Source organism: Melospiza georgiana, chromosome Z, assembly GCF_028018845.1.
Source record: "Melospiza georgiana isolate bMelGeo1 chromosome Z, bMelGeo1.pri, whole genome shotgun sequence".
Lineage (NCBI taxonomy): Eukaryota > Metazoa > Chordata > Aves > Passeriformes > Passerellidae > Melospiza > Melospiza georgiana.
In genome coordinates this window covers 36,136,586-36,162,765 of record NC_080465.1, presented here as the reverse complement: position 1 = coordinate 36,162,765, position 26,180 = coordinate 36,136,586, and the positions used below count along the sequence as shown (strand labels likewise).

Below are 26,180 nucleotides of genomic sequence, written 5' to 3'. Positions count from 1 at the left end.
GCAAACGCTCAAGGTCAGGTTGGTCAGAGCTCTGAGCACCCTGATCTAGCTGAATACATCCCTGGTCATTTCAGTGCTGTTGCATTAGCTAACCCTTAAAGGTTACTTCCAACCCAAAACACTGTAAGATTCTCTGATCCTTTACCACAACTATAAAAATTAAATTATGCAATATATAAGTATTTACGTAATAAATTATTGCACTAACATTAGCGAAAGGAGTCAGGGGAGAGAATAACAGGTAGCTTATTGTTATGTAATATTCACCTTATTTTACTGACAAAACTATGACTATTATTATTAATAACCGGTATTGCCATTACATAATGGAAGATATTTCCACCAATCCAGAAATGATGCTACCAGTTAAAGATCTTATCTAATTAATAAAATTAAGACTTGGTAACAAATATGTTTAAACAGATAACTTTGCCTCATCTCTAACTGAAATCTGCTCCAGAGAAGATCTTTCAGGGAAATTCTGCATGGTTTGCTCATAGAGGACAACATCTCCTCCAAGAGTGCAGAAAAAGCACCAGGTGCTGCTACATCTTCAGTTACATGCATTTTCTCACCTTCTCTTGTCAGAGAAGCTGTGTTGAATAGTAAATATGGAAATAGCAATCTTCACAAGGCTGCATCTGGGGTTAAAAAAGCACTAGGTTGTTTTAATAAAAATCCATACATTATCCGGGTAAAAGTCTGTGAAGCAGAGGAAGGATGACGTACATTTCTCACATCTCCTATCTTATTTACCTACTGAAACAATTACTAATATCGACTATTGGGTTTGCATGGCCTAGGTTTGGCAGCAGGGGAACTACAGAAGTGGCTTCTGAGAGAATTTGCCAGAAGCTTCCCCTACATCCAGCAGAGCCAGTCCCCAGTGGTTCTAAAGATGGACATACCACAGTCAAGGCTGGGCCAATTAGAAATGGTGGCAATGCCTCTGTGGTAACAGATTTAAGAACAAAGAAAAAAAGTAGTTATTGCAGTTTTAACTGCAGCCAGAGAAGAGTAGAGCAAAAACATGTGATAGGAGCAACTCTGCAGACACCAAGGGCAGTGGAGAAGAAGGGACAGGAGGTGCTCCAGGCACCGGAGCCCACATTTCCCTCCAGCCCCTACTGCAGCCCATGGTGAGGCAGCTGTGCCCATGCAGCCCATGGATGGCCACAGGATGCAGAGATCCACCCACAGCCCATGGAGGAGCCTCACCCCAGAGCAGCTGTATGCCTGAGAGGAGGCTGTGACCCTGTGGGAGGCCTGTGGAGAGAGCGCCCCTGTTCCCGGGCTGGAGCAGCCTGTTCTTTGAGGACTGCACCCCATAGAAGAGTGACCCATGCTGCAGCAGTTTGTAGAGGACTGTTGCCCATGGGATGGACTCAGATTGGAGAAGTTCATGGAGATCTGTCTCCTGAGGGAGGGACCCCACGGTCTCTCCTCTCCCTGAGCAAGGGCATTAACAACATGTGATGAACTGACCATAAGCCCCAATTCCTGTCTCCCTGTGCTGCTGGTGGGAGGAGGTAGAGCTGGGAAGAGGTTTGGGGGGAAGCCGTTTTTAAGAGTTGACCTTACTGCTCATTATTCTGATCTGATTTTGTTAGTAATAAATTCAATTAATATCTTTAATTTCAACCCTGTTTTTCCTGTGATGGTACTTTATGAGAGATCTCTCCTGGTCCTTATTTCAACCCATGAACCCTTCGTTATATTTTCTCTCCCCTGGATGTGGAAGGAAGAAATAGAGCCACTTTGGTGGGTGTCTGGCTTTCGGCCAGGGTCAACCCACTACATATGGAACAACTCCTCACAGTTGTGGTGAAACACATAATTAATACACTGGGGAAACTGATATACCTTTCTTTGTGAAAGCAGAAATTCTACACAGAAGGTTTCTAAAATTAATGTTCCTCCTTCTGAAGGAAGCTGATTTATATAGATTATTTCTGATAATAAAGATTTTACCTTTGCCAGTAAATTTAAATCAGAAAAAAAAAATCTATTTTGGATGAATTGCTCCTAGCACATGTGCATGACATTCTTCTTGTCAGAACAAACACAATCAAGACTTCCATCACATCTGGCAAAAATCATCATTCAGTATGTTTCTCATATTTCCATTACCAGCCTCTCTTTCTCTGGGGAGAGGCTTGGCTCCTCAGTTAGCCTGTCACACCTGGGCTTGCACAGAATCTGGACAACCAGTGCAGAATATTCTGAGTAAATGAGATACTGGTTTCTAAATAGGCCTCTTCCCTGGTGCCTTAATGCTCTAAATAGATATGGACTTTAATGTGCAGCATAAAAGAAAATTCAGACTTAGTTAGTCTTTAGAGGCTGCTAACTAATGTCTTTCTTCTATGAACTATACAAAAGAGATTTGGGAGACTTCTTTTTTGTACATGTATTTAAATGACAAAATGTATGGAACCAAAAAACCAATGACATGTGGGTCTCCACTTGGAGAAAAAAAGTCAGTATGTTCAAAAAATTTAATTTGGAAAAGGTTGAAAAATGAAACCTTAAAAGTTAACCACAGGAGACCCCATCAAACACCAGAATTATCAAGAATATTCATTCTTTTAAGCCTACACAAGTTTAGTAATGAGCTTTCTATTTTTAGTCCTTCAAAGAAATGCAAAGTTTTAAGCTACCAGTAATAACTTGCTTAGGATTGGGGATTTTTTTGTTTATTTGGATTGTTGTTGTTTGGTTTTGTTTATTGTCCATTTTTTTTTTAACATTTGCAATATTTCTGTTAAAAAAACCCCAAAATAAATTAATTTATGTAAAATCAGATTAGACTTTGCAAAACAAAGCAATGTATTTGCATTTGATCAGAAATCAAAGTTCCAGAAAGAAAAGTGTTTCCGTTGCAATATTTAGTCTCTATGCATTTAATATATAAATACATATTTTCCAAATATATTATGACACACACATATTATCTAAACATATCCCCATACTTTTCCCAGACAATATAGCTACTACCTGGAAGGCTGGAGAAGTTGAGAAAATGTTAAGAAACTAGCCTGTGAATGATTCTTACTCTAGGCTTTCAAGGATCTTTCTAAAACAGATTAATGTCATTCATGTGTACAACTTATGAATGATTAATCAATTTTTAATTTAAAAAAATGTAATTATGCCTTACTTAGAATTTTAATTCATATGTTCTAATGACAGAGAAGACCACTATTGTCATGTGAACTTGATGCTGATTGCTACACAGTCCTCCAACTATAGATTCAGTAAAAACAAATTTTTGTGTGAAATAGAAAACAGAAACAGAATGTTTCTTTTACTTTGAAACAGCAAACCTGAAGAACAGAATTCATAGATTTATTTTTCTAATAAGTCTTAAATCTGTAATTGTCATGTCAGTTGCGTTGGCTGTATCTGTCTGCCAGCAAGAGACAGTGACCACTTACAGTGATTACAAAGTACACCAAATGTAGTATATATGTCATTTCTCCACAAGAGCTTGTTGGCAGCTTTGATCGACTTCTTTTTGATTACACCACAATCACCTCATTCCACTTTAGCTACTCTCACTCTTGCTCTCTCTCCAGGGGTTCAGATGTCATTGCTGTGTACCTTAGCAGATGAATCAGTTTTCCTTTTGTTAAATCCTCTTCCTGGGAAGATGAATCTACTCATTGATTTTGACCAAAGACTGGGTTTTAAAAAGGGTAGAAGAGACTTCTGACCTTTCAAATGATCAGATTAAGGTGGTTATTTTCACATTATTAAGTAATCAGGGAAGAAATACATTAAGCAAGAGTTTAGTTCACAGGCTGTTTTGCTGGCTTCTAAAAACTGTTGTGCACTGACAGCTAACCTAGATTCCATTTCTTCCTTTTCCTCTGAACCACAAGGGAAGCTAAAATGCATTTTCACATTGCATTTTGCCTAAAGGCTCTCAGTAAAATTTAATTTTCTTACTGCATTGATTTTTCCATTATAACTTGTAGGAGTCTAATGATATCTCATAAGAATTTTTACTGTTGATAAAAAAGGATGTGAATGATTTAGCAATAGTAACTTCAAGTGATAGAGGACTTATTCCTAAAAACCTTCAATCTGTCTATTTGATAGGCAGATTTTGAAAACTCTATGCCATCTCACTATCCATTGGATGGCCTGAAGTTAGTTTCGCAAGCAGTTTCATGAGGGCAATATGTGATCCAGTTTCATCAACATTTCTGAAAACCACAATTAAGCTATCTAATTTTGGAGTTGAAAATAGTGCTTAAAAATTAACAGGTAACAAGAAAAGAATGAAACTGAGAGACCCAAAAAACCAAAACCATTTCTGTCTTGCAGGCTACATTACACTCACTGAAGACTGACATCCTTATTATCCCAAATACTTCAAGGTTGTCATATTATTTTCCTTATGCTGGACAAAGAATATCCTACATCAAAAAAATATGACAAGAGTCCTGGAAAAAGAAAACTTGCAGGCTGACTCTTTCATTCAAAACAATTGTATCATCACTAAAGCTGCAGAAAATATGCCTGAAAACAACTGCTGTGACAGACTATGACAAAAACTGAGTGCCAGAGCAAGCAAAGCAGAGGTTTTCAAGTCCTTGTGTTCCACACAAGAGATTTTTTTACTTATTTCACTTTGTCATGGGTTTGGTAGATAGAGATGGAAAAAATGTGCAAATATACAATATATTAAATTAAAATTAAAAATAAAATTCAATTCAATTAAACAGCATAAAGCCTGCTGATTGATTTTCTTAGTAAACAATAGTCTGATAGGTATCTTCCTCCTTATTTTCTGAAGATTTGCAGAAATCTGGAAGAATCGCCAGTTTCTTATTTTCTGTGGTGTTCTTTCACAGTTAGTGCTCATAGAAATAGTAAAATGGGCCTTATTAGAGATGCTGGAAACAAATTAAGGAACATCTCGCATCTAGTCAAGTCACCAGGGGCATATTTTCCTTTTTTGAAGCCTGGAAAATAAATTGAGCTGAAGAACAGACCTCAGAGAAATCCAGGTCTGAAGTAACTGCACCACAATTCACACAAAACACCTACACAACTTTTCATACTCAGTCAGTTGCAGGACTTTTTTTGGTTTTGTCATCATTGTGGCTGTATGCTTACTTTACTTAGGAAAGGTGTCTTGGTTGTTTTTGGTGGGGGGGGGGCGGTTTGCTTGTTGGGGAGCGGGGTGGTGTTTGTGGTTTTCCTTCTTTTCTTCTTTTTTTTTCATTATAGAGCAAGTATTTCCATTACACAGTCAAAATTTTCTGATTAAACATATATTTTTATGCTATATGCTTGTCCAGCACATTGAACGCCCACAACAAAAAAGTTAAGTGCACTAAACCACTAACCCGTCTAAAAAACTTTATAGAGGTTTATGGAGGTTGGTGCTTGTGATTACCACCTCTTGAACAAATGCAAATACCAGAAAAGGAGTTTCACATAGCATTTTAAACTGCACTATTATAACTACAAGATTCAAAACACAAGTAGTTGTAATAAAGTCATGCAATGAATTAAATATTGTAATTAGACAAAACTATCCTATGTTAAGAATGGGCTTAATAGATTTTTGTATAGTTCATTGGACTGACAAATCCTGTTTGGACAAGAGCTAGACATGACCATGACTGTTATAGAAATGATGCACCAAGATTAGATACTTTATGGCTCAAATACTATGTAAATATGTGTGATACAATAATTTAGATGACAGATTTTGCATGCCTCCATGGTCTGTGGATTTCTTTTTTAGCGAGCTATCTCTGCTGTGCAGTAAAATTGTACATCAATACACCTACTCTATCAGAGAAGCTGAGGCTGACATTCCAGACTCTTATTTTTAAAACTGCCAGAGCTTTAGCCTCTCTCTAAATAATGGGCATGTCAATACATTAAAGGGGGAAATTCACCCCTTCTTGGCTGATATCACTTCAAAGTGTAAAATCAACTCTGTATATTTTAAAATGAAACACAACACTTCAAATTTAGCCCATAGAATAGTTTTCTTCTGTCTTTCCTGGGATTTAGAGTCATTCTGTTGTTGATACAGAACAGACATATACTAACAATAGATGTCTTAAAAGAGTGGGGAGAGTCTCACTTCTCCCTCCCATTTGAATCTAGCTTCTAAGACAAAAACAAATCAGGATGTTAGCTCCTAACACAAGGAAGAATCCCTGTCAACACCGTCTCACCACAAGCAACAGCACTAAACACCAGCAGCTGCAACGAAACACTCCTACCTTCTCAACTGTCCCATTAATACCCAGAAGATTATTCCTTCTCAAATGAGAGATTATCTCACACAGTTCGGGACACCCACACTGTCTGAAACCAAAGGCCAGACGGGGACAGTCAGAGTCATACCACTCTATACTCAGCATGTCTTATTGTCTCCAAAATTATGAATAAATATAGGCTGGACGTCTTAAACTTTTTCCATAGTTCTGGCAGTGAGGAACACCTGACAAAGGAATGTCTTGCTATTTGAGGCTGTTTAAACATACATATCTCACTGGATATTACATGGCAGATTATGACCTGCCATAAACTTGGGAAGTGAATCACTTCTTGTCCACACAGCACAGTTAAGTACAGGTACAGCTTATCTGATTAACAAAGAAGACTTTCCTAGCAAATATGTAATGTTCCTGGTGTGCACAAGGTAGTGACTACTCTTATCTCCAAAATAACAAGCAAGGGAGAAGGGAGATAAGGGGTGAAGAGAGGTGTGGGCGAAGTAGCAAGTACAGAACTGAATTAAGATGAAATATCCTGAGAGATTATACTTACATAAAATAAATATAATTAAAAAAATATTAACTACTGTCAGAAGCCAAACATGGAATACAGATCTGCCTTACATAGCAAAACATGCCAGTAGTTATAAACAGAGTTAAGATTATACAATGCATTTGGTTTTCATATAATGATCTGCTGCAGCTGAGGAATCTATAGAAATCTTTTCTTCTGAATATCTAATGTGATACTACAGAATTTCAAATATTAATACAAGACCAGTCTAATTTATAAGTTAAGACGTGGAGGGATATATAGTGCTGTTACATATTATTATTAGCATAGTATTACACATTATGGTATTAATAGGATAATGATACTTTATATAATATAGTTTTATATATAAAAATGTGTTTCTGCATAAATTTCTCTTAAAATACAGTTAACAAAAAATTATTATTACATCTTTAACTAATCTCAGGTATGATGAAAGTAATACCTCAACTACAAATCATTCAAAAATCAGAATTCTGCTATCTTCATACAGATGAGTCAAGTCCAGTTGCTTAAGATGCTCTGAAATGTGTTTCACACTACAGAAATTCTTTTATTGACATATGGAAGTGCTGAATACAGAAATATCTAGTGGGGTTTCACTAGGGTCATCTCTGTGAAGACTTCTGTTGGCTTTTAATTTTTACAAATGACCTAGATTGGTAAATTTGCTGATAATATAAAATTTGGAGGAAAACTGCATCCTTAGCAAGTGGTAAGACAAGTTTAAATTAATCCTGTTTTTTTCTGTAACTCAGTTGAGATGCAGAAACTTAAATTTAATGTTCACAAATATAAAGCACTAAAAACTGAACATGCAAATAGTAAACTTGGACATTGTATGAAAAGATTTATACTAAAACAAGAAATCTGATTTATAGTAAATCACAAAAAATAAAGATGGTGTATATTTCATATATTCATTTAGATATATCAAAGCAAGATAAGGAAGCAATCTAAAATTCTTTAGAATTGCAGGTTGCAGATTTGTCATGTTGCACATTCATCTGGCAAGCTCTTGGAATATTCTGTGAACTTTTCATCATGACATTAAAAATAATGCATTTTTCACACTTAATCATTAGAGATAAAAGTGAAATTAGTCTCATTTTATAGGTGAGAATTTGAAATAAATCTGAAAAATAAACAAATTAAAACCCCTCAAGTTTTTTAAAAGCATAAGGAAGTGATTTAACACATCCATACTTATCAATCAAACAGACTAACTTCAGAAATAGTATTTGGTAGTAGAGGAAAGTATGAAAAAAATTTTAACCACAGAAGCAATGAACAATTTGGGTTGGAAACAATTCTAAATCCAACCCACCTGCCATGAACAGGAACACTTTGCACTAGACAGGTTGCTCAGAGCTGCATCCAACCTGGCCTTGAACATTTCCAGGCATAAGGCATCCACAGCTTCTCTACCTTATCTGTTGCATTGCCTCACAACCGCATGCTGAAGAATTTCTTCCCAAGATCTAATGCAAACCCACCCTCCTTCAGTTTGAAGCCATTGCCCCTCATACAATCATGACAGCTATCTTGTGGAAAGTCCCTCTCCAGGTTTCCTGTAGGCACTCAGGGTACTGGAAGGCTGCAATAATGTCCTCCTGGTGAGTTCTCTTCTCCAGCGTGAACAACCTCAACTATCTCAGCCTGTTTTCACAGAAGAGGTATTCCTGTTAAATAATACACCTAACCTGTGAAGTTTGGAATTAAAAAAATCATATTCTTCTCCCAGTTTTGACAAGAGGAGGCCAGGACAACCTCATATATATAACTGCTTGTTTTTTAAATTTCTTATCAAAGAATAAACTTTGTCTGGAGATTACATGATCTATTACTCTGTTTTCAGTATGTTCTGGCTCATTCCTTTTAGGCTAAAAAATTGAACAAATGAGATAGATATTAGATATTAATATTAGATATTAGACATTAGATATTAATCATCATCATCATGAACCATACTTCTGTTGCCTATTAGAAACCTCCAGAATTTTAGACATTGGGCTGCACCCTCAACCCTGCATCTGGGTTTCCTTAACAACTCACATATCACAGGTTTAGACAGCTGGCTTAAACAAGCTGTCTACTGTTTTGGAAACATCTATTTCAGGATTTAAAGTAATACTGCACCACAAGGAGAAGTCACATACAAGAGATTTGGAGTTCTGGATGTACAATGTTTTAATGCCCTTCCTACTCGGCCCTAAAGGTGTTGTCAACCAGCTTACACAATCCTGTGGCTTTGTCAGGACCCCAGACTGTATGAACAAAATAAAAAAACACAAATAATGCAGACGGGAAAAATACTTACATAATAAAATATATATTTATCTCTTTTCTTTTGTAAGACAACATTAAGAAACCAATATGACTATGTCACCACATGCAGATGAGGTCAGTGGGATCCCACGTACATTAATGTGCAAAACCCTTACACACACAGACACACACAATTTCAGGAAGGTTGCTGCATTAAATTAACTTCCCCTCTTCACATCTCATTCTTTTGAACCACTCTTCTTTGGAAGAAACTGTCAACAGGGACTTTATTTCAACATTCTTTTTTCCATTTAATTTGTGGCATCTTAGAAGCAAGATAAATTTGAAGAATTAAATATTACACTGTGTGTCCTGATAACAGAAAACCACAGAACACTTGAGACCACTGGCTCTAATCTCATAAGTCTTCCATTCAATTCTGGGTCCACTCACATTTGCATTCAAATAGCTTCATAAGAGGTATTTACCCCCGACACAACAAGTTGCTGAGTATCATCAGTGTACATAATTTTGTAATCTACAGTAGAAAGACAGTCAGAAAGCTGTTTCCTGACAGTGCAAATATGTTTGCTTGCTTTTTCTTTTTTAATTTATTTTACCTGTTTTCTTCTGTATGCAAATATGTCTACATACATATGAATAAAGTGAAAAATAATTCATACATGCTCAAAAAAAAAGCCATGACTATCATATGTAACAAGTTTACATTTATTTCTTCATTTAAGAAAATCAACACATTTTATCTGAAGATAACAAAGCATTCAGCTTTTCATATTATGACAGCATTATCTTGAATGAAAGAAGTAACATATAATCAGGAACTCTAAAATTCCAACTGTTATTCTCAGCACTTACACCAGGAATCAATACTTCAGGTAGTTCAGGGCCATTAAGTCAAAAGTGACGTCAGATATCATCTTCAACTGAAGATAAGTGCATTTAAGATAACTATATTTTGCCTCCTATTTTAGCAGTTAAACCCCACTTTTGAATACCAAACACTCTTAAAACAAACAAAAAAAAACTATTAAAAACCCCCAAAAAACAAAACACATGCAACTTTTTATCAGCTGAATTTGTGTTACTTCTGTCTCACCCCAAAAAATTGCTTGCAAGCCAATTTGCACTGATTTGTATCATTGCGCACTGCATTATTTCATCTTTGCCTTTTCTATTTGTATAGAAAGCATAAGCATCTTTAAATATATGTAAACCATAAAGGAGATTTGCATACAAAAGCCTACTGCAGTATGCATTACTTAAAAGCCATGTCTGCTATTTAAAACTGTTTATTTGGAGGACAACATAACACGGGATTTTTTTTTTGAGACAGAAATATTCTTTCCAGTTTGAGAATATTTTGAAATAAACGAGATATTATAAACATCTATTTATAAATTATTATAAACAGTTATTATAAACAGCTGTTTTACCTAAGTCATTTGATAGCCATCAAGTTCAGTGACTAACAGCAAAAATTAACAAGTGCCTTGCATTTTTCTGATCTTGATCTATTTAATTGATCACATCACTGAACGGAAGGTGTCATAGTTCCACAGTGCCAAGGATCCAAGGGTTTGATTTCTCCATACTGAAAGATATAGTCTATTTTGAAGAAAAACATCCATGCCACCCAATCAAAAGAAATAAGCCATTTACTTATTTTACCATTTGCATTTCAAAGAAGTAAATATATGAAGATTTTACTTCCATGTTATGAGGGAAAAGAAGAAAACGTTATATACACTCCTGTTTCAGGGTCTTAGCACAGCTTGGCTAAATTACTAAAATAATACAAGATTTCATGATTTATAATTCAAACCATATGTCAACCTCAACAGGAAAAAAAATCCATTTTAATCATGCTTTCCAGTTCTTATAATACATGTTTTTTAAAAGTGACCTTTGAAAAACAGCATAGGACCTTCTGCTTAAACTGAAGTCTTAATTAACACAAGAATTCCTGTATATAAATTAATTTAATCTGGGTTCCCAAATTATGGGCCAAACTACAAATTATTTGCAAGTCTAACTAAAAATTATTCACAAGCCTTCAGTACGTCAAATAGCTGAATGATCTTTTAAAGTTCCATAAACTCTTCTCTAAACAAGGCATTCTAACAGCACAAGTAAAAACAGGCAACATCTATGTAAATAAAAAAAGATAATGGAGCAAAGCAACAACAAAAAGGAAGATAATCACCCATTTAGTCAAAAAAGTATAAGTAAAGACTGTCATTTAAGGAATTTTTGCCCTGAAATCAATTTGGAACCAAGGTCTCAAATAATTTATAGGTTTCATAGTAACAATCCAGGAGACAAAAGCACAAAACCTTCTTTTTAAAGTCTTACTATAAAAGTGACATGTTTGCAGCATATTTGGCCTCACTTTCATTGTGTTTACAATATGATTTGATGTGCCATGGGAATGACTAGCAGCCTATAAGGAGAATCAGCATCCTAAACTGAATTGAAAACCAACTGAATTGCTCTCCAATGACACTGGCTCATGATCACGTAACAAGAATTCGCTTATAAATAAAGAATAATATTTCCATTTAGATAAGAGGCATTAAACAACACCTGATCTGTTTCAACAGAAAAAAAAAAGTCCCAGAGTTATTTCTCACTCTCCCTAATCATCATTCCAGCACATTTCCAAGAATCTAATTATAATGCAGTATCACTGAAGGTTTTTCATCAGCAAGACCTGGAGCTTGCTACTGATTTCTGGTGAGTACAAAGCCCAAGGGCTCCTTAGATCATGTTGATTTTATAGTCTCTATATTCGACAAGCAGAGAGTGTGTTTTATGACGTAGACCCAGGAACCGATAAAAACAAACCTGTGCCCACCTATCAAGCTACCAGAACAAAAAAAAAAATTTTTTCTTGCATTATGAGAGAGACTATTTTTAAGTCAGCTATTTATCCCTGCAATTACATTTATTAGAAGGAATTGTTAGAGATTTCTGGCAATGATTTTCATAATTAAGATTGTGTTTTTTCTATGGCCCAAAATTAAGCACGTGGGACAGCATATCCAGAGGTGGAATCATCATCCCTGGAAGTAATCCAAAAAATCCATGTTGATAGGGCCCTTGAGGACATGGCCTAATGGTGGTGATACTCGGCTGATGTTTGGGCTTAATGATCATTCAGGTAATCTCTAGCCGAAAGATTCTAGATGTAAGACACTGTCTGTCCCACAATATTTCGGGTCAAAACAGAACTCAGTGCAATATTGTGAGTTTCTGTAAGAATGTGTTTGTACAGTTAACTTTTGCTTAACTTACCAAATAACAAAAAGCTGTTACTTCTTGAGACATGTAGTCAAATAACTAAGACTATGTTAGCAAGCCAGGCAACAGAGTGTGGAATAAACCAAGATGCTGCCAGAAAACAAAACAATTTACAATTTACAATATAACTACAACCATACAGTCATCTTCAAGATGTTTAAAAAAAAAATTCCTACTTTAATTTAAAAAATGTTTTGAATGGCTATTTCTTCAGTAGCTAGTAGATTCTGCTCTTTCGGTTTACAGATGTGACAACACATAAACCATTGTGAAAAGGAGGAAACCACTCACCCAAATTGTGTCAACTTTGTCTGACCACTTACATTTTCTAGGTAGTGATGAACTTGCATAAAAGAAGCACATGAAAAAGTACCCTTGCTTTATTAGCTATGCCAGCTGGGCTCAGCTGTCCTCTGATTAACATGGAGGCCATTATTCTGTGACATTCATATCTGCATGTAAACTGTACCTTCGGACCTCAGTATAGCTGGTTCTTCTTATTTTATACATCATCTGTGCTTCCACTGCAACTATTTGACTTATGCAACATGCTGCTATATTTAATAGTGATCCGTGCCTTTCTAGTGCACACATACTTTTATTTCCAATTTTTGAAATCTTTCCAATAATTTCATAGTGGAGGGAGGAAGAGGAGCATTCTATGTGTCAGTCTTTCCTCAGAAGCATATATAAAAATCATTCTATAGCCTTCTCCAAACAAAAAAACACTGCTGATCAGCATGAAAAAATATTAAAAAAAAACAAAATTAGTACTTAAATTAACATAATATCAACTTACTGGAACAGCTTACATTTTGAATAGCTGCATTTTGAAATATTCATAATTAGAATAATGGAGATTTCTTTTGTATTTTCACTAGTTCTAACACTCTAAAGATGGTTGCTTTCAAATACCACTGTGAAAATAAACAGAACATACAATTATATCTCATCATACAAGAGTTATAATAATGTTGAGTTAACATTACAATTTGATATTTTGTGGAAACTCTGTTTCATCATGAATTTACACACAGTGTACATTACTCTAATTTCCTTTTTTATTGCAGTTTTGTGAATAAAATTTGCCTGTGGCTATGTGGATATACCAATCTTATTAATTTGTGTTTTTATAATCAATCTATAGTTTAATATGAATTGCAAATTTCTAAGGGCTAGAAAAGGCCTCCTGGAACTACGTTTGAGGAGAGATGTGACAAAGACTTAATTCCTGGTCCCAGGAGGGAAGGAAAAGATTGTGCCATTCCTCCAGATTCCTGTCCACTGCCTTCCATGTAAGACTTTTATTGATGGAAGGCACAAAGTAACTCTTGTTAGAAGCAGTGTAAGTCTCGCAGTGCAATGCTCTTCTTGATTGGTTATCTTTGCTTCATAAAACCGCCCTATCTGGTACTTTCTGTAACTCCTCTCTTATTCACAGCTCAAAATACACAGCAGCTCCTGATAGTAAAGTGCTATCATGATACAGGGACAGTTGTGCAGGGTAATACAAGTCAATTAAAACTTCAGTTACTGTTCCAATAATGCCTGAACATGTTGGTCACACTTGGGTTTTTGTGGATATAGTTTCAGATTTTTTTTCGCCCTGAAAAAAGGAATAGACACCTATATAAATTTTTAAACACCTTGTTTTCAGATTTTAAAAGTTATCATTCCTACAGGGCTATACTGGATAAAAATCAAATTATGCTTGTATGTCATCTTTTTCTTCTTCACTATCACACATGAATATCTTTTACAAGTAACGTCTTAGTTCCCTCCTAACACTGCTAAACCCCAATTTAATAGCAAAGCAAACAAAAAAGTATATTGTTTACTCTGCTTTTATATTTTTCCTTGAATATTAGGCAACAAAATAAAATCTACTTCCTCTGAAATTAACAGTGCGGTCTTGCTGTCAAACATAAGGTAAAGCCATTATTATTATTAACATAATTATTATACATCTTCCTTATTATCCCCCAAGTTATATCTGCCTTGCAACTTTTATTTGATTCAGAACCTAAATGAGAACAAAATATAATATAATACTTTTGGTAACGTTGAGTGAGGTTAAGTCATGAAAATCTCAAATTGACATATTTTATTTCATTTTATTGTTGGTTTGTTTCCCCAAGTTATTAAAGAGCAGACAGCCAGCGAATCACCATAGACAGATGTTACAGTTTGCATACACTGGAATTCCACACTACAAGGATGAGGGATATATATTTTCATGAAATTAGATGAAGCAATATCAAGTTTTTCTTGGATCCTTTTTTCTGCTTATGAAGCTTCTCTATTCTTTGTGATTATAAGGATAATCTTGGAAAATCTCTTCATCTACTGATTATGGAAAATGTTTCTGGCTCACAAACAAGATCTATACTATTGCCTTTATAAAGCCTTGATAGATGGAGATCTCTGTCTGTAAAAGTCGTCTCTCATGCATGCTAGTTGCAATACTCTTTTATTAAGCTGAACACTTGTATTTCTTTTTCAACAATCATTTAATGAGCATAATATCCAAGTGACTTCAGCAAATCCCAAACTTTCTGTCCAAACCAAATGCTGTCAAAAGTTAGATACAAATAGTATTATCACTGTAAGATTTATCCTATCAACTCTGCTTCTACACCAAAATCAATAACCCTGACCTCAAAAGAAAATATTACTGCCAGTAATCTTTACTGGTTGCATAATGGTCAAAATGTCAATAATACAAAAACAGAAAAAAAAACCTCAGTATAATTATATTACACTGATCTCTAGGTCCATCTTTCTTTCCAAAATCTGGAAAAGGTGACCTACCAAAGTAGCAAATAAACAAAAGGTGGTGTGACACTACACAGTTCATCACATTAGTCTCAGAGGCACCAGCATAGTGTCAGAGCAGGAAAGCACACAAGCTGATCCTGTGGATGGACTATAATTAGCAGCATAAGATTTTGGACTCCATCAATTTGTACATCATTGACAAAAGAGGAAAAAAATATGACAAAACACGCAAACAAAAGCTTCTTTCTGAATTTGAAGACAAGGATGTCACTTTCAACATGCGCAGATTCATACATGCATGATAGGATTTCTAGGATGTCTCCAAAATATAATTAATCTAATTATGCTGATAGCTAAGCACAAGTGTTGATTAAGGGAGCTCTGTTAGCATCAGATATAATTAGCATAACATGAAAAAATCCTTGCCTTTGGGAAAGGCAAGGAGGAAAGGCAAAGTTCTAGATACAACATCAGAATATAGACGTGCACAATTCATAATCCTGAATGCAAATGAACATGCAATTGTATATGTTCTTTATTTTCTGAAATACCTGTATGGGACCAGCTGCATTTGTTACGAGAGAACACTAGCCTTGCACTGAGCAACTACCTGAGGGTATCTCAAAGGCATAAATCACCTAGGGTCAGGCGACCAAAACTTGAGGGTCATCTGACTTGACACTGCACCAGAGAGCTGAATAACATGACTGTTGCTGAGGATTTCTTCCACTTCTGTTATCCATTTCCTACCCTCACTTCCTTTTCTTCCTCATCATGCTTCTTTTAACAATTTCTTTTTTTTTTTTTATATACAATGAAACAAAAATTGCAATTTTATTTTTTTTTCACAAAGCATAATTTAAGTAACCAAGAAATGCTTGGTTAAATAAATGTCATAATTAATGTCTTTTTTAATTTGTTCAGCATTGACAATTGATAAAATTAACAGAAGATGCACATTCATAGATTTTCTTTTCTTTCCCCATTCAGTTCTCAAGCCAACCAAGATCTGTCAGAGCACTGGAGGGGGAATAAAGAGATGTAATCTTATAACTGCACTTCAGTGTTATTCAAAGACACTAACACACCTAAACTCATCCCAAAATTCATAAATGTCCATTTTATTGATTCTGTAGCAGAACTCTATCAGTTACTTTATCTCTTCACCTACACTTGGAAGCACCTGAAATTTACATAAGCTGGAGTGTTTTCTTTCTCATTTTTATCAGTTTGGGAAAACACAAAGTAGGTTGAGGACATCACCCTTAAAAACAAATTCTTACCCCAGAAGGGCCACTATGCTTAGGATCAGTGAGGGAGAGCAGAAATCTAAATTATGATCTACTTTAAAAATAATTAGACACTCTAGCTGTGCTACAGCCTTCTGCAAAGGAAGGGTAGAAAAAAATGGGACGATGGGAAAAAGTGGAAAAGGCTGCTTCCATGCTGAGAAGAAAAAAGAAGATTCTGAGCAGAAATGTATTTGGATACATTTCAATTTATTATTTCATGTAGAATATGACAATGAAAATATCCAGGGATTGCATTTCCACACATACAGAAACCTGTGGAAACCTAAAGATGATGATGAAAAGCAGATGCTGCAGCACAATTATTTTTGTTAAGACAAATGCAAAGATCACTTTTCTCTAATAATCCTAGAATAGAAAAGAAAGAAACAAACAAAAACCTATTGGGGATTTTCAAATTAAAGAGATTTTAAAATAGGAAAAATAATGCATTTTGGTTAGGTCAAGGGAGCACAACCCGTATGAAAGCTGCTCAGGAAATTTTTTAATTCTAGATTTTTTTTTCCTTAATACTTTTGCCCAGAAAAAAAGAATAACAGCAAGAACACAACAAAATAATAGTAATTTTTTAAAAAATCAAAAAACTCAAACCACATTTCCTGCCCATTTTTCCATCAAATGGCCTTCAGCAGGTATCATTATTTTTTTTACTACTTTGCCTCTTTTCTCCATTAGAATGAAGGATTGAAAACAAATGGCAAAGGAAACCCACTGCACTTTGTTGTACAAATGCAGAATATATTAATTTGAAACACTTCCCTTTTGAATCATTTTCCTTTTTCTCCAAGTAACAATTATTGTGGGCTGTTTATCCAATTAACACTGAGAAACTTAATTTTGCAGAAGACTTTCACAGATATGGGTAGCATGGTTAAGAATATTTGGTTACCCAAGTATACCGACCTTCATATCTTTTGGCAGCTCTTGAAGATTTGCTGTCCATTGTACACTTTCTAGCTGATGCATTTGACAAAAGAATTTCCAGTCTCACTGACTGATTGTTGCTTCAATGAATTGTCAGAGGACACTGGGTGTACATGGAAGAAGAGAAGTCAAAACAACCCACTCTAAAGCCTACACACTGAAAAAACAGGCAAATAAATTTTTGCAGCGTTTCAACTATAGCTACCCAGTAATCTTAGGAAAAAAAAAAAAAGAAAACAAAAAAAGTAAGATTAGGACAAATTGTGTAAAAAAGCCATTAGTATATCTTTTACTTATAGGGAGAAAGGAAAGTTTCACGGAGTATTTGTGCATAAAACTGAAGAAATGGCTAAATTATTCAAAGGGGAACACAGGTTATCACTATATTAATGCAAGAGTTCTACTTTTCTCCTTATTTTTTGTTAAGTACTCCATTTGGTATGCTAATGATGCCAGACCATAACTACTGATGTCAAATTTGAAATTAATGAGCTTTGCTGTGCAGATTTCTGTTTGTGAAGGAATACCAATGAACAATACAACTTTTCATTAGAAATATTTCTATGAATGGTATGCACAGAAATTATACTAAAGGTTGTAGGCAACTATGAATGGTATGCACACAAATTACACTAAAGGTTGTAGGCAACTAATTATTTGAAACTCACTTTTATGACTTATCTGTACCTACAATTTTCAGAAATTTATAACATATAAAAAAGTTAGCCAAATTTTCTCTCAAAGAGAAATTCTTGGCATGTTCATAAATACTTCTGCTAACAAATGTGAGATATGTCAGTAATAATGATTTAATGTTGATCAAACCGCTCCCAGCGCATTCCTCCCATCACACGAATTTTTCAGGTTTCAAGATCTCATCAAAATATATTTCAAGTCTGATTTCTTTTGTTATAAACTTTAATATTCTAGTTACATGACAGTTTGGGAGTTGATTTGTACTACTAATGCATCAGTATAGTAACATCATGGTCAAAGTGCACAAAACTTAAGTCAGAAAACCATACACTTCCTTCAGGAAAACCTAGATAGAGAAAAGTATCAGCTGTAATTTTATACTATTATGTTTTCTGATAAAGACAAAACTCTTTATGGTTTCCTATCTCTCTGAAGAAGCCTGAGAATGCCATCTGGCAAGCCTCAGTTCCAATAAGTAAGGGAAAGCAACTCATGCTAAGACATAGACAGGGCACACGCATTCTCTTTGAACCCTTTCCATTGAGAACTGCTGATGCTTTGAGCTTTGCCTCACAGCATCACAGCATAGTCCTTTTAATTTAAAAGAAAATCTTTCAAAACTAAGATCATGCACCACCTCTGATTGTTAAATTGATGGAATGGATATCCTTATGTCATTTTACCCAAATGAAGGGCAAGTCACACATAGTTTTAGTTTATCTTTTTGGTACTGCCAGTAATTCTGTAGCTACCTAAGTAAGAGTTACATCACTGCTCTACCTTATACTTATGTGCAAGAATTCAGACTATGTTGTCCTTCATCAGATGTTGAATACAGAACTGGCCTTTAAGGTTAAAAGGAAGTCCTTCAACATAGATTAAAAATTTGTACAATTAGTATTCTTATTTAAATCCTGCTTAGAAAACAAAAAAATTATATACTAAAAATTAATATTCTATGTTAGATCTAAGTGCAGTTAGTTACAGTATGGAGAACTTTTTTATTTTTTTTTTAACTAAAGACTGAAGAAAACCACATTTGACTAAAAGATCAAGCAGAGTGAGGAGAACACCAAACTACTTTAAATGCTGGTTTATGTAGTACAGGGTCTGGTGAGACTTTATGCCTTGCACCACAATGAAGAGTACATTTTAAGTGTGTAGGGGTGAGACAAAGAAAGAATGCGTCAAAGCTAGAGCAAACTTACTTTGCCTGACATACTCCCACATTGACTGTTAAACTGCTGCATGAGAGTCTAAAAATCACTTCACTTTCAAACTACAGTAGATGCAATTGTTCTTATGCAGCAGTTACTTCTGCTGCAGTACCTGTAACAATTACTGTTCCCAGAAGACAGATTGGTGTACACTTCCAATCTGCTGCCACCAGAGGACCTTTATTCAGGCTGGTCACCTTAAATCAATCATCATCGTGAAGCAATTGAGCTGTCACCCATGAGAAGCTCACCAGCTGGGAGGACCCCTCTGGAAATGTGAGCTCACCTTACACACGCAGTTTCCGTGACACCTGGAAGAGCTAAATAATCCCACTTCCCACTAAGCTCATGAGTCCTCCTTTATGTTCACAGACAGTCACCCCAGCTGAAGCAGCTTCCCCTCAACCCACTTTTTGACTGCAAACTAAAAGCATATGTGTTTAACATTTCAGTACTGGGCAGTGTAACACATTTTGCAAATGAGCTAAGTAACCTAAAACCAAATAAAAAGCAGCATCCTGGAGAAAGAGTGATTTCTTGAATGCCATTGTGTACAGCTCTTATTTTTTAAATTCAAAAGAAAAGCAGAATGCACCATATGCACCAAAACATCACCTTACCTTTTGAGAAGCCATCCTGAAATACATGAAAAATTTAGTTTAAGCAGCTTTTCACAATGGGATGCAACACAAATATGGGACTGCCTGATGTAGAAAAACATTTTTCTAAACCAAATATTTAGACAAAGCAGAGTACTGGGCCTGTAATATGTATCTATCTGTTAATTAGCAACTATATGAGCTCATGCTGCTTACAGCTGGAACAAATCCCCCACAGCATTCTCAGGAAAATCATCGGACTATTCAGAGCCTTCTTCATATTGCAAACATACACATCTAGAATTCTCTTTATCCAAACACATCTCCAAAATCTTAATTTTACTTTCAACATAGACTAAGTACATAATTTGGAAAGTATAATAGTATTTCAAAGAACTTTAAGGGCATTTGAAGCATGACTTTATTCAGGAAAACTTTAAAACATACTAGTATTTTGATCAATTTCACAGTGTTGCTGGCAGAAATTTTATAAAACTGATTTTAGAAACCATATTCTGTAGCTAATCAGTTAAAATTTTATTCAACTAGATCTTCATTTTATGTATTGACAAGAAAAACTCCACTTTTTAGAAGTGGCTACAAAGTTACCAATACAGAAATATAGAATGTAAAGAATACTATTTCTTACACAATAGTCTAAATAAAGCATTTATATTACATATATATTTATATATAATATATTATATTTAACAGAATATAAATGTAAGACAAATAGGATCATTTCTGCAACTATTGACAACAAATGAAAATAGATTAGTAATTCAGCCTTCATATTGACCACAAAAGTAGTAAATTTGCAGCAATTTTCTGTTTATTGCTAGCTTTTCTGTTATTGTTTCATGCTGGATCTTACAAAAGAAGCTACTAGAACGGATAAACTGAAAATCAAACAGCATCTAAAAGCATTAAGAATTATTTAAAAAAATCTCCCAATATGCATTCCTTTTGCCTGTGTGTCTGTTTTCTTCTTGTAGTCATTATTATCAAATATATTTAGTTCTCATTTGAGAATTAATTCATGCCTACTGCCTATTTCCTACTAGAATTTGTGTTTGCTACTAAGTATTTTTTTTCACAATCAAATAAGTCCAAAACCAGATACTCTAACTGCACTTCTTGTCAATATTTTATGACTGCATTTCTATCATTATGTTGTCACTGTGACACAATGTGCCTTGCCAACTTTGTCAGAGTTTGCTACGATTATAACTGCAAAACTTCAAGGTGGAAAGTCGAAAAGAAAAAGGGGTAACATAAAATCTCTTTAAGAAACTTCTAGTTATAATGTATGTGTGGAAAACAAAACAAAATAAAACACCACATATACAGGCATTCTCCAGCTCAAGTACATTCGAATCTGAGCTCTTTCTATGGCCTTTTCACTTCTTTTTTTTTCTATTTTAAAGAACACCCTGAACGTCTCTTCCGCCTTAGCCATTTTCCACACAATCTTTATGGCTACTCATAAAGGAAAAAAACTACTTTCCTTGAGTACAGTTATCAAAATCCAAAACCCTAAATTATAGAACATCCATATAAATGTTAAATTTATATTTGCTGGTTAGGAGGTCTTTAAAGTGATAGTAAATCAATACAGGTTATTCTAATTATGTGAGATTCAGGTACCAATCTGTTTTTGTACTAAACAAGCTTTGGACTGATGAAAAGTATCAGTAACCTTTTCCTATATGCTGAACTCACTTGTTTTCCAATTAAGCCAACAATGATACCTTTGTTTCTCCAACTAGTTACAGTACTTCAATTCTGTAGAACTATTACCCCTATACACACAAAAGTTATCAATGCGGTGTAAGTTCTTAAAAGAGCACAGACAAACCAAGATTAAAGCATCAGTGTATTACTTGATTCCCCATTTTAATACAGTGTATTACCACATTCCCCATTTTAAAATAGTTTGTGCTATCAAGCAGTATGTTTGTTTGTGTACTGTCAGTTTCTTCAGCAAAGCCACATTTAGCAAAGAGCAAAGGAGGAAACACTGGTGTTATTTTTCCATCAGACTTTATCACCACAAAGTTTGGTGGGAGTTCAATATATTAAGTGATTAATGTTGACAATGTTTGTTGGCTTTGGCTTCTGAAAACTAATGCAGGTATCTAGGATTTTACTAGTAAGAAATGTTAAATATGCACATGTCAGAGGAATTAATCATTGATTCCCTGTAGACTGCTTATATATTTCATCAGACTATTATCTGATCTGAATAACAAGAACAATTGCATAATAAACCACATTACTGCTGACACATGCAACTTTGTTATATCAGTTATGTATTTGCACAGCAATAGGTGTTCTTAAAATCCTCTCGTTTCTTCTGAATCAGATTGACCCAATTTGACATTTGCCTATGCCAAAAACTCATAATTGTACCTGAATATATAATCAAGTACAATATGTATCACATTTAATTGCCATGATTTGGCACAGGTCATTTCCCAGAGTATTAATTACAGCAAAAGTGGAGTGTGTTTTGAGTACTTTTTCATATAGATTCTAAAGCATTGCCACAACATATCCTAGATTAATGAAAAACCCAAAGACAAATTAGGAAGACTGGGCTCCAACTAATAAAGACATTGAGTACATAGACATTTGAGCTAAACTGGACAACATAGTTCCTATCTGGTTAGTCATATGTACTTTTTTTTTTTTTTTTTTTAATAGACACACTGTTAGACATTCAACACTGCTGCATGTTTGGGGCCACCTAGCAGAACTGAAAGCTTAGCCTAATAAACTTCACTGCATGCAGTCTCGAAACAGTTCATGCAAATTAGCTGGATATATTATTTTAATGCGCTGTCCACAGGGAGTACAATACAGCAATGAGCCATGTCAAATGTTACTAAGTCATTTAGAAAAAAGTGAGTAAAAAGCGCTTTTTTTTAAACTGAAAGGTAAATTCATAGTACTAAAACACTATCAGTAGGATTCCTTACTAAGTCAGAAAATGTGTTATCCTTTAATTAAAAGTTCACGAGTTCATGGGGTATTTTTTCTGTCATAAATGGCAATTACCAAAAGACTACTTTAACGCAATATGAAAGTCACCCTGATTCACTGTCTAAGAACTTGCACCCTATGCTTTGTAATTCCTTCCTAGCTCTAAGATTATGAATACCTGAAAGTAACTCTGAATGTCATCCATCTGCTACTGCAGATTTAGTCTTTCCTGATTGTGTCATATTAATTTCCTAAGTAAATTTTGCTAGTTTTCTTTACTGTTGTGACATAAACTACTTTCTTTACTTTAGGAAGAAATGCATTTTATTTGACCCTGATAAACTTTCACTCCTAGTGACATTCATTAGTTGTGACTGATTTTAAATTACACCTGAAAGTGCAATATGAATTTTACATTTTGAAGTTTAATAAAATGCATTTGTAAGTTTATGTTTAATGGCTTCTAACAGCACTACTTTATTCTGATTAGGTGAACAGTAAAGACCTAATATATATGATATTTGAGTTGTATTGTTTATTTACAGCAGCCCGTCTTATTCTGAATTTGTACTGTAAAATAACCCATATTTGCCAAGAATTTGTAAAGACACAATTTTAATTTATTCTAATTCAAATCTACATTGTCCCTACAACAGATACAACACACGAAGAATTTAAATCCAAGTCCATTTGGCCGGAATAAAGAAAAAATGCTGAAATGATATTGATTCCTTTCAGTACATTCAAAAACACCTGACTCAACTGTATTTCTACTGACATAACACTGAGGTTTTATTTAGATATTAGCAAACATGAGCAAACGTTTTCATTGCCATACCTGTCATTGTTATTTCTTTTCTCTACCTAGGAAACAGTTAACCCTCAACTACTAATACTAGCTGTCTCCCTTACCAGAAAAGGGGCAAATGTCGATAACGGGTCCACTGTCCCAAGAGAATAAATGCCTGCAAAAGTTCTCTCTCCCAGATGCAGATATATTTAGTGCTGAACAACACCTAACAGCAGACACTTCATGACATACATTTATATGATCTTCATACCTTCTGTTAACTCTACAGCTCAGCCAGCAAACCTCAGTTCCACTGCTCATGACACCCTTTTAAATGAGCTTATCTTTTTGTTTCTCCTAGATCTTTCTCACCTATCGAAAACAGTGCCATCAGTACTTTTGAATATGCCCTATAAAAGCTCTTAGAAAGAAAAGCTGTTGTCTAGAGCTGTCATCCTCATTAGAAGAAAAAATATACACACATTTTATACATATAGAACTTGATGAAAAATTTAAGAACTTCAGAGACACGGACTAAAAATGCTTACAATTGAATGCGGACAAAAATATTCTTAGTATCTATAACTCAGGCACATTTCATATTAAACTGAATGTCCTGTCACCTGCCATTGCTTTGCAGGTCAGACCATTCTGCAGACCCCTCCTGAGGGAGTATCTCTTTGTTTAGATTTTGTCTGTATTCTACCACATACCTGCACCTGCACTGAAATATGACATTACACAATACTTGCCACACTCAGTTTCTTTAAACAAGTATTCACCTTCAATTTTCTTCACTCATAAAAAAATCAGCAAACCACTTAATGCACCCTCCCACTAAAAACAGTTCCAAGTTACCACGGCCAAGTTTCTCTCTGATCAGAGCAGTAACCTGAAAACAGAATTGCATGCACATATATACACACACGTATATACACATGTATAAAGATGTATGTGTGTGTGTGCATATGTATGTGTGTGAATGCTAAGAAAAAGTCTGGAGACAAGCCCGAGAACATAGCAAGCACAGAGAATTTACTTACTAATGCTGTCCACTCGGACCTCTTTGGAAACCTGAAGGAGTCTCCGCTTTCCCCTCCTGCCAGTCAGGCGCCGCGTTGTGCCCCTAGTCCACACAGGCCCAGAAGGAACTGCAAAGAGAGAGAAGCACATGCCCCATCAGGCAGTTCTGTTTTGATGGGATCCAGCTCCGCTGCCGCTAGCTCCTGGGGGGTAACCCTGTTTTCAGAACTGACTCCGACAAGAGTCATTCTTCCAAAGATTTTTTTTTTAATTTTTTACAGGGATTTTAAATACCTAAATAAATAAATTAATTAATAAAAAGGCTTCCCGGGGCTCCTGCCCCTTAAAATTTGCGGGGGGAGGGGGTCTGTGGGGGGGCGGCGGGGAGGTGAGAGGTAAGGTACCTGCAACTCTCTCCGATGAGGCCGGCAGAGAGAGAGGGAGGGAGGAAAAGAGCGACGAGAGGGAGGAGAGAGGGAGCGAGCGAGGGGTGGGGAGGAGGGGTGGGGGGTGTGCGTGTGTGCGTGTGTGTGTCTGTGTGTGTGCGGGGCGGGGGGCGCTGGAGCGGCTCTCGGTGCGAGCACTGCCGTCTGCAGGCGGGCGGCGAGCGGCCCAAAGGGGGCTGCGAGGGCCGGGGCTCCCCGCGGGGCCCCGCGCAGCCCCCGCCGCCGCTCAGCCCGCTCCCCTGCATTTCCTTACCGAGCCACTTGATGGCCGGCAGCGGCAGCGGCCCCCCGGCCCCGCCGCAACTTTGGCGGTCGCGGAGCCTCGCCGCCCCCGCGGAGCCGGGGATGGGCAGGTGCCGCCGCCAGGTGCCGCGCCGCCCGCTGCCCGCGGAACTTGGCGCCCGGCGGAGGGCGAGGGGCCGGGCCGGGCGCGGCGAGGGTGCGGCGGGGCTGCGGAGCCCCGCGCGTTGGCGCCGCAGCCGCGCAGGGAGAGCCCGGCGCCGGGAGCGCTCCGCCGCCCGCCTCCCCCGGCGCTGCCGCCTCCTCCCACCGCGCTCCCCGGCGGGTGCGACAAGAGCGAGCTCCTCGCTATTAATAATAATAAGCCAGATCTCCACCTTCCTCTCGCCCTGAGAAAACAATTAATAATGCATTAAAATAATGCACCTTTAAAGCCACCGGCTGGCGATAATAAAATAATGTTACCACTACTTAAGAGAGAGCTGCTGTGGATGTGGTGGCGAGGCACGTTTTCCTATCATTCACACCCAAATGTGAGCACACATTCTGCTTCTGGTATTCGTAAGTCTCTTTCCCGTACCAGAGCAACTATCATTATCACCATCAAAGAGAAAGTCTCCAAAGCTGAGTGGAGACACCGAGTCCCCAGGTGGCTTCTGTGGCTGGGCTGCAAGGAGGGCACCCTCCCCCTCTCTTCCGTTCGCCCCAAACCAATCTCATCTCTTCTCTTTTTCTTATACCGGTGGGTTAAACTCTACGTTTGGCCCTTTTAGTGTTTT

General features: G+C 36.3%; 1 protein-coding gene across 36 annotated transcripts in view; it reads right to left on the bottom strand.

Annotated features, from left to right (window-relative positions):
- The window catches only part of PTPRD (protein tyrosine phosphatase receptor type D), a 1,169,657-nt gene extending 1,144,460 nt beyond the window's left edge, over positions 1–25,197 (bottom strand). For all 36 annotated transcript variants that reach the window (XM_058043168.1, XM_058043170.1, XM_058043166.1 and 33 more), the window contains exons 1-2: positions 25,120–25,197; positions 24,736–24,843 (exon numbers count right to left, since the gene is read on the bottom strand). The gene's annotated coding sequence lies outside the window, so the exon portion shown is untranslated. The remainder of the gene's footprint in view (positions 1–24,735; positions 24,844–25,119) is intronic.
- Between the last annotated feature and the right edge of the window lie 983 nt (positions 25,198–26,180).